General features: G+C 45.4%; 1 pseudogene; it reads right to left on the minus strand.

Moving 5' to 3' along the window:
• The window catches only part of LOC124234108 (tubulin alpha-3 chain-like), a 30,190-nt pseudogene extending 25,688 nt beyond the window's left edge, over nucleotides 1-4,502 (minus strand).
• Nucleotides 4,503-7,918: the final 3,416 nt, after the last annotated feature.

Raw genomic sequence — 7,918 nt, forward strand, 5'->3', positions numbered from 1 at the left:
AGCAGATTGTCACTGTAGGTGAAACAGCCTTATGTTGGAAGAAGATGCCATCTAGGACTTTCCTAGCTAGAGAAGAGAAGTTAGTGCCTGGCTTCAAAGCTTCAAAGGACAGACTGACTCTCTTGTTAGGGGCTAATCCAGGTAGTGACTTTAAGGTGAAGCCAATGCTCATTTACCATTCTGAAAATCCCAGGACCCTTAAGAATTATGCTAAATACTGTGCCTGAGCTCTATAAATGGAATAACAAAGCCTAGATGACAGCACATCTGTTTATAACATAGTTTACTGAATATTTTAGACCACTGTTGAGACCCACTGCACAGAAAAAAATGATTCCTCTCAAAATATTACTGCTCTTTGACAATGCATCTGGTCACCCGAGCTCTGATGGAGATGTACAATGAGATTGACGTTGTTGTCGTGCCTGCTAACATGACATCCATTCTGCAGGATCTGAGCAGTCATTTTGATTGTGAATCAAGGGGTAATTTTGACTTTCAAGTCTTATTATTTAAGAAATACAATTGATCAGGCTCTAGCTACCATAGACAGTGATTCCTCTCATGGATCTGGGCAAAGTAATTTGAAAACCTTCTGGAAAGGATTCATCATTCTACATGCGATTAAGAATATTCATGAGCCATGGGAAGAGGTGGAAATATCAACATTAAGAGGAGTGTGGAATAAGTTGATTTCAACCCTCTTGGATGCCTTTGAGGGGTTCAGGACCTCAGTGGAGGAAGTAACTGCAGATGTGGTGAAAATAGCAAGAGAACTGGAATTAGAAGTGGAGCCTGAAGATGTGACTGAATTGCTGCAACTTCATGATCAAACTTTAATGGATGAGGAGTTTCTTCTCACGAATGAGAAAAGAAGTGGTTTCTTAAGGTGGAATCTACTCCTGGTGAAGATGCTGTGAATATTGTGGAAACGACAACAAAGGATTTAATTATTAGACAATTTAGTTGATAAATCAGTGGCAGATTTTGAGAGGATGGACTACAATTTTGAAAGAAGTTCTAGTGTGGCTAAATGCTATCAAACAGCACTGCATGCTACAGAGACATTGTTTGTGAAAGGAAGAGTCACTCAGAGTGTCAAATTTCATTGATGGCTTATTTTAAGAAATTGCCACAGCCACTCCAACATTCCAGAAACACCACCCTGACCAGTCAGCAGCCATCAACATCCAGCAAGATTTTCCACCAGTGAAAAGATTACAACTCGCCGAAGGTTCAGAAGATGGTTGGCATTTTATAAGCAATAAAGTATTTTTAATTAATGTGTGTACTTTCTGCTTTTAGACATAATGCTTTGCACACATTAGACTACAGTATAGTGTAAACATAACTTTTATATGCACTGGGAAACCAAAAATTCATGTGACTCACTTCATTGTGATATTCATTCTATTGCAGTGGTCTGTAACCAAACCTGCGATATCTCCAAGGTATGTTTGTATAGTTTCAGCTCTTAGATTGAGGTCTCTGATCCATTCTGAGTTAATTTTTGTGTGGTGTGAGGTGGGAGTCTGACTTCATTCATTTGCATGTGGAGATCCAGTGTTACAGCACAGTGTGTTGAGAAGACTGTTGGTACCCCTGTTGAATGTTAAGGCACTTTGTCAAAAATCAATTGGCCATCAAGAGAATGAGAAGACAAGGCATAAACTAGGAAAAAATATTTGTAAAAGACATAGGTGATAAAGGATTGTTATCCAAAATATAGAAAGTACTCTTAAAAATCAACAATAGGAAAACCAACATCCCAATTAAAAATGGGCAAAGTTCTGAACAAACACCTCACCAAAGAAGATATTCATCTGGCAAATAAACCTGTGAAAGATGCCCCATATCCTATGTCATTTTGGAATTGCAAATTAAAACAACCAGGAGATAAGACTAAAACCTTTTGGAATGCAAAAATCCAATTCACTGACAACAGCAAACATTGCTGAGGATGCAGACCAAGAGGAATGCTGGTGGGAATGCACCATGGCATGGCCATTTTGGAAGAAGTTTTGCAGTTTCTTGCAAAATTAAACATAATTTTACCATATGATTCAGCAACAACACTCCTTGATATTTCCCCAAATGGGTTGAAAACTTATGTCCACACAAAAACCTGCACATCTATGTTTTATTCATTATTCAGCTTTATTCATAATTAGCAAAACGTGGAAGCAACCAAGCCATCTTTCAGTAGGTGAATGGATAAATAAACTGTGGTCCATCCAGACAAGAAATATTACTCAGCACTAAAAAGAAAAGTGCTATCAAGGCATGAGAAGACATAAAACAACCTTAAATGCCTATTTCTAAGTGAAAAAGGCCAATCTGAAAAGGCTACATAGTGTACAGTATGATCCCAACTCCATGACCTTCTGGAAAGTGAAAACTGTGGAGTGGAGACAGTGAGAAGATCAGTGGTTGTCAGGGGTTAGTGGGGAGGGAGGGATGAATACGTGAAGAACAGAGGATTTTTTTTTTTTTTGCTTTTTTTACTTTTATTTTTTTTTTATTTTATTAAGATTATGATAGATTACAACCTTGTGAGATTTCAGTTGTACATTATTGTTAGTAATGTTGTGGGGACACCACTTCACCCTTTGTGCCCTCCCCCCACCCCCCCTTTTCCCTGGTAACCACCGATCGGTTCTCCATGTCTATATGTTAATTTCCACCTATCAGTGGGGTCATATAGAGTTCGTCTTTCTCTGTCTGGCTTATTTCGCTTAACATAATACCCTCCAGGTCCATCCATGTTGATGCGAATGGAAGAATTTGGTCCTTTTTTATGGCTGAGTAGTATTCCATGGTGTATATATACCATATCTTCTTTATCCAGTTGTCAGTTTCTGGGCATTTAGGTTGATTCCACGTCTTGGCTATTGTAAATAATGCTGCGATGAACATAGGGGTGCAAGGGACTCTTGGGATTGCTGATTTCAGATTCTTAGGGTAGATACCCAGTAGTGGGATGGCTGGGTCATAAGGTATTTCTATTTTTAACTTTTTGAGGAATCTCCATACTGTTTTCCATAGTGGCTGCACTAGTTTGCATTCCCACCAACAGTGTATGAGGGTTCCTTTTTCTCCACAACCTCTCCAACATTTGTCACTTTTGGTTTTGGATATTTTTGCCAATCTAACGGGTGTAAGGTGATATCTTAGTGTAGTTTTGATTTGCATTTCCCTGATGATTAGGGATGATGAACATCTTTTCATGTGTCTCTTGGCCATACTTACATCTTCTTTGGAGAAACATCTGTTCATGTCCTCTGCCCATTTTTTGATCGGGTTGTTTGTTTTTTTGTTGTTAAGCTGTGTGAGTTCTTTGTATATTATGGATATTAATCGAAGCACAGAGGATTTTTAGGGCTTACTGTAATAGTGTGTACATGTCATTATACATTTGTCAAAACCATGGAATGTACAACACTAAGAGTGAGCCCTAATGTAGACCCTGGACTGTAGGTGATAACGATGTGTCAACGCAGATTCATCAGTAATAACAAATGTACCAGTCTGCTGGGGGATGTTGACAGTGGGGGATGCTGTGCATGTATAGTGGCTGGGGGTGTATGAGAACTCCACCTTGCTTGATTCTTAAAAATAAATGGAAAGACTGTTTTTTTAAAATCAGTTGGCCATAACTGTAAATTGGCCATGAATTTTAAAAAATTAACTGACCTTATTTTGGATTCTATTCCATTGATCTATATATGTCTATCCTTATGTCAGTAAGACATTGTCTTGATTCCTGTAGCTTTGTTTAGAAATCAGAAAGTGTAAGTCCTCCAACTTTGTTCTTTGTCAAAATTGTTTTGGCTATTCTGGGTCCCTTGTATCTGCATATGAATTTTATAATCAACTTGACAATTTTTGCAAAATAGGCAGTTGGGATTTTGATAGGGCTTGCACTGAATCTGCAGAACAATTTGTGGAGTGTTGTCATCTTGATAATATGAAGTTTTCTAGTCCATGAATGTGGGATCTTTCTACTTATTTAGATTTTCTTTGATTTTTTTCAATTATGTGGAGCAGTTTTCAGTGTACAAGTTTTGTATTTCTTTTGTTACATTTATTCTAATTATGCTTATACACAAACATTCTTTTTGACGCTATGCAGGCAGAAATATTTACTTAATTTCATTTCTGGACAGTTCATTTCTAGTGTATAGAAATACAATTGATTTTTGTACATTGATCTTGTATCCTGCACCTTTACTGAACCTGTTCTAATATTTTTTGTGTGGATCCCTTAGTATTTTGCCTACATAAGATCATGTCATCTGAGGCTAGAGATAGTCTTAGTTCTTCCTTTCCAATCTGGATTCCCTTTATTTCATGTTCTCACCTAATTGTCATGGCCAGAACGTCCATTAAAATGTTGGATACAAGTGGTGAGAGGACCTCCCGATGTTGTTCCTGAGCAAAGGGAAAGCTTTCGGTCTCTCACCACTGAGCACCGCAGCTGAGGTTTTCTCGTAGATGGTCATCGTCAGTTTGAGGGCGGTCCCTTCTTTTCCAGGCTTGTTGACTGTTTTTTTTTTCTGCCTCTGTTGAGAAGATCGTGTGGTTTTTGTACTTTATTCTATTAGTCTGGCATACTACATTGTTTGATTTTCATATGTGAAATCAATCTTGCATTCCTGGGATAAATATCACTTGGTCCCTTTCATATGTTGCTGGATTTAATTTGTGGCTATTCAATTGAGTAATTCTGCATCTATGCTGATAAAAGTTGTTGGTCTGTAGTTTTCTAGTGATGTCTTTTTTGGGTTTGGTGTCAGCATGCTCCTGGCTGTGTAGGATGTGGTGGGAAGTGTTCTCTCTTCTTCTCCTTGTATTTTTGGTGCTTTCTCTTCACTGCATCTCCATGTGTTGCTCTGTGTAACTGCCTTCCTCGCTGGGGTCCAGCACTTGGCCCAGCCATGTCCCTGGAAGTTTAGTTTACTGTGTCAACCATGCTTGGCCATGAGTATCCATTGGATGTTAGTGCCTGTGAAGGGGGTGTGGTGAGAGCCCCTCTCTGGGTAGATAAAAGTCAGTGCTCTGAAACCCAGCACTCCAGCTCTCAGGTGGCCGTCAGTCAGGCCTTGGGGGAGCTCCTGTTACACAACTGCCCAGGCTTCTTGGTTGCAAATGCACTTTTCTGGGTTTCTGTGAAGGCGTTTCAGAACAAGGAACATCTGCTCGGTTATGTTTAGGCCACACAGGAGTGAGGTGCAGGTGGGGTCACCCCTGCAGGAAGTGGGAGCCCATCTGAGAAGCTCCTCAAAACAATGTCAGCCAAATACCAGAAGAGAGCAAGGGACTGGCTAAGGCAGAGTGTTCCAAGTGGCGCCATCTGGTCTGGGGTCCACCATCCTGTCACCAGCCCACTGAGCCAGACAGCCTGCAGGTGCCCCTAACGTCTTATCCCACAAACCACATAGAAACCTGACAACACGGAGAGAGTTCTGGGGGAAGAAGATGACTGTTTTGGTTTTGCTTTGCTTGGATGGATTGTCCTCATTTTGCTATAAACAAGTTCACACCCTGTCACACCAGCCTTTCCACTTTCAAAGGAGCAGGAAGAGCAGAAGGACAAAGACCCCTCAGCCCCAGGAATAAATAAGCCTGAGGGGGTTTGTGATGGTCACGTGATCAGACATGTGATGTGTCCCCATGATGCAGGGACTGGCATGGAGCAGATGCTCAGTCCAAAACACCTCTCACAGATATCCATAAGTGGAGAACTGCTGTTAGGGTCCCCCAGGGTCCTCCAGGCTTGACAGGTGCTCCTGGGATGGGAGGGACTGCCATTGGGGTCTGAGGGACCCTAGGGTGCCTGAAGCTGGAGGGCTGGAGGTGGTCCCCAGGGGTCTGCCTGCCTCCTTTCAGGACACTGTCTGTAGCTAGAAGCTCAGAACAGCCAGCACGAGTTCTGTCAATTTACAGAACACTCCCCACAGCCAGGCGCTCCCTCGTCAGTGGGTTAGGGCGGCTTACTGCCATCCCATTGTGCCAGAGGTCAGGGACTGCCCAGGGCCTCTCAGCCACATTCAGACCCTCATCTTACCAGCGTCTTGCCTGACTCCTGCAGCCCTCAATGTTGAGGGAGCTGGGTGGTGCCCAGCTGGTAGAGTCCATGTTTTGGGATGAGGGATCAAGGAGGGCTTCTCAGCAGTGGAAAGCAGGTGGGCTCCAGACCCACTCCCCATACCTGGACGTTAACATCCACAGGACTCCCAAGACCACCCCGGTGACCTGGGTTAGTCACTTTCCTGGTGGCCTGGGCTTTCTCATCTGTGAACCAGACACAGTCATAGGGCTTCCCTAGAACCTGGGAGTCTGGCTGACTGTGTGACATGTAGGTAGGTTGGGCTGAGTGCATGTCTGACTGTGAGGCGGGGCTGGGTGCTGGATCTGGTGCCCAGAGTGTGGCTGACACAGCACACAGAACAGTCGTGACGGTACCTTAGTTGAAGCAGGTCCTTCAGGGACAGACTTGGGCCAGAGAGGAGGGAAAGGCTGTGGTACCACGGGACAGCGGCACAGCAGAACTGGCTCCAGAGGCATGTCAGGGTGTAGGGGTAGGGTGCCAGGTCTTGGATGCTGGGCGCAGGGCTCAGGTCACTGTCCACTCCAGGTGAGGTGTGCTGATACAGCAGCCCGGTGGCGCAGGGGATGGCACCATGACCACTGCCATCTGAGGCCACGTGGACGCATGGGCATAGCCCAGGGCCACAGACTCACTCCTGCTCAAGATCCTAGAGGCCAGGCTCAGCTCCAGGGAAGCCTTCAGTTTTCCCCCTGCTCAGAGATCCCAGAGCACTGGAGCGGCTCCTAGTGGGCTTCCTGGGGCTGCTGCCTCCCCATCCTCAGGTCCTCTCCCAAACACGCCCGTGTCAGGCCTGACCAGGCTCCCTCCCTTGCCTGGGAGGCAGGCTGAAGGGATCTCCATGCTCCCATGTGACCTCCTGCCCACCCCGCTGGCAGGCCCTGACCCTGCCTCATCCCAGTGGTTCCAGGCTTGGGTCCCCAGGGCAGGGTCAGAGCAAGGACTGAAGGCTGGTCAGGACCCAGCTAGGTGACCTGTCACTCCCCTCTCACCCTTGTACATTCTGGCAGCTGGCCTGGTGCCCCTCTCAGCTGCCCATCATGGCCCATGGGCTGCCCAGCACTGCCAGCTGGCATTCTTCTGACAAAGGCTGAATTGGCTGAAGACACAGGAGGAGACTAATCATGGAGACATCGTTGTGTCACGATGTGACCACAGTGGACCTGATCCTGCTGGGTGTGGGTGCCATGGGGAGAATGGGCCTCTATGTGCTCACGGGCACTGTGGTGAAGGGGATAGCTGTGGCTCCTCCTCATTGGTGGAACACGCTTCTTGAGTACCTCATTGGTGGTACATCATGGCCCCTGACTGCAGCAGCTTCCTGGAGGCCATCTTCAGCCCCTGCATCTGCAGCTTCACTGAGGCCCATGTGGGCATCTGGCAGGTGCCTTCCTGGCCAAGCCTCCAGTCTTTCTGGCTGCTAGTGCCATGCTTTTGGCTTCTGCATTAGGCTCTTATGGAGCCCATGTCTCTCCCTGGCTCAACCGCACATTCTCTGTTATCAACTTGGTCATCATCTTATTCGTCATCATCCTGGGGTTTGTCCTGGCCTTCCAGCACAACTGAAGCACTGAGGAAGGTGGCTTTTCACCGCTTGGCTTCACTGGCATCATTTCTGGGGCTGCCACCTGCTTCATGCCTTTGTGGGCTTTGGTTCCTTTGCTGTCTCTAGTGTGGCAGCCTGGAACCCAAAGTGAGCTGTGCCTATGGCCATCACCATCTTCCTTGGCTTGCTGCTTGGTGTCAACATCCTCATCTCCACTGTGCTCACCCTCATGGTGGCCTGGCACAGCCTGGACCCTAACTGGG

This window comes from Equus quagga, unplaced genomic scaffold, assembly GCF_021613505.1.
Source record: "Equus quagga isolate Etosha38 unplaced genomic scaffold, UCLA_HA_Equagga_1.0 71146_RagTag, whole genome shotgun sequence".
Taxonomy (NCBI): Eukaryota; Metazoa; Chordata; class Mammalia; order Perissodactyla; family Equidae; genus Equus; species Equus quagga.